We start from the raw sequence: 2138 nt of genomic DNA, 5'->3' as shown, positions 1-2138 counted from the left end.
TTTGCTACCCCATGGACTGGAGCCCAGCAGGCTCCTTTATCTATGGGATTCTCCAGGCAAGAATACTGGAGTTGCCATGCCCTCTTCCAGGGGATCCTCCCAACCTGGGGTTGAACCCAGGTCTCCTGAGGATTCGGTATTGCAAGTGGATTCTTTACCACTGAGCCACCGGGGAAGCCCTAGACAGAGTATTAAAAAGCAGAGACATCACTTTGCCAACAAAGGTCTATATAGTCAAAGCTATGTTTTTTTCAGTAATCATGTATGAATGTGAGAGTTGGACCATAAAGAAAGCTAAGCACCAAAGAACTGATGCTTTCAAACTGGTATTCTGCAGAAGACTCTTGAGAATCCCTTGGACTGCAAGATCAAATCAGTCAGTCCTAAAGGAAATCAACCCTGAATATTCATTGGAAGGACTGATGGTAAGGCTGAAGCTCCAATACTTTGGCCACCTGATGCAAAGAGCCAACTCACTGGAAAAGACCCTGATGCTAGGAAAGATTGAAGGCCGGAGGAGAAGGGGGCAACAGAGGATGAGATGGTTGGATGGCATCACCGACTCAATGGACATGAGTTTGAGCAACCTCCAGGAGAAAGTGAAGGACAGGGAAGCCTGGCGTGTTGTAGTCTTCGGGGTCAGACATGACTTAGCAACTGAACAACAACAAAGAAGAGGGAGGGAATCTCTCTCCATGAGTGGGCATCAAGGAAAGGCCACGTGAGCACACAGCAAGAAGGTGGTATCTGCAAGCCAAGTGCACTCTCACCAGACATGGAATCTACTAGCACCCTGCTCTTAGACTTGCAGCCTCCAGAACTGTGAGAAATAAATGTCCATGGTTTAAGCCACGAGTCTATGGTAGTTCGTTACAGCAACCCAGCAGACCAGACAGGCCTGGAACAGAGTATGAGAAAGTGCACTGATCTTTCAAGAAAGACCTTCTTGTGGGAATTCCCTGATGGTCCAGTGGTTAGGACGCCTCACTTTTACTCCCAAGGTTCAATCCCTGGTTGTGGAACTAAGATCCCACAAGTTGCATGGTGTAGCAAAAAAAAAAAAAAACACTTCTTGTGGTCCCTAAAAATTCTGTTCTCCCTCCCATTTCATCTCAGTGGAGTTTGGCTCAGTGTCTCATCACCTCTCGCCTGCACCTCATAGCCTTGTCCTAATTGGGTTCCCTGCTTTGTCCCCAATACCTCTGTGCCACTGCCTCCCTCCACTGCCCGAGCTCCAGGCAGGTGTAGACATGAAATAGATGTGGTGACAGCACGCCCCCAGGGGCCACATGTGTGTTATACTCAGCCCTCTCCAGGAAGGAGAATTTGGGGACATCAGTGCAGGACCATCACATAAGCTGTCAGTTACACTGTGATGGATAAAAGGAAAGCAGAAAAAAAATGAAATAAAATGAAAGCAGAAGAAATAGCATGGGCCAAGATCAGGAGTCAAGAAACAGCTTTGGAAGATGCTGGCTGCAGGAATAGGGGAGGGGAGGCAGGCAGGGGCTGGGCCGGGCCCACCACAGACCAGAAAGGAACCTGGCCTCCAAGCCATAGGCCACATGGAGTGTTCGTTCTGCTCGGGAGAAATCAGCCAGTGCTCATTAAGGCTGCATGGCGGGGTTGGGGGGATTGGGCAGGGAGAGCAGGCTGTAGGCTGAGAGGCCAGCAAGGAGGGTCCCCAATGAAGAGATAAATATGGCCTGGTGTCCTCCAATCGCTTTCACCACTTTCACTTTTCATTTTCATGCATTGGAGAAGGAAATGGCAACCCACTCCAGTGTTCTTGCCTGGAGAATCCCAGGGACGGAGGAGCCTAGTGGGCTGGCAACTATGGGGTCGCACAGAGTCAGACACAACTGAAGCGACTTAGCAGCAGCAGCAGTCCTCCAAAGGGGGGACTCACCTCTAGTCAGCTCTTCACCCCTCCTAAGGTTTTGAGTTATATGTATTAATTAAATCAACTCCAGCTCATGGATGCTCCTTTCTTTCCGCTTCTCCCCCCTCCTGCCTTTTCTACACAGAGGGTGGCCACAGACACTCAGGAACCAGCCATCGAGGAGGTACCAGGCTAAGGGAGCTCCGTCCCCCTCGATCCTCTCCCTCAAACAAACTCCATCAGATCAGTGTGTTAG

This window comes from Oryx dammah, unplaced genomic scaffold (genome assembly GCF_014754425.2).
Source record: "Oryx dammah isolate SB20612 unplaced genomic scaffold, SCBI_Odam_1.1 HiC_scaffold_8, whole genome shotgun sequence".
Taxonomy (NCBI): Eukaryota; Metazoa; Chordata; class Mammalia; order Artiodactyla; family Bovidae; genus Oryx; species Oryx dammah.
The sequence above is the reverse complement of the archived record's forward strand: the minus strand, read 5'-3'. Positions refer to the sequence as shown.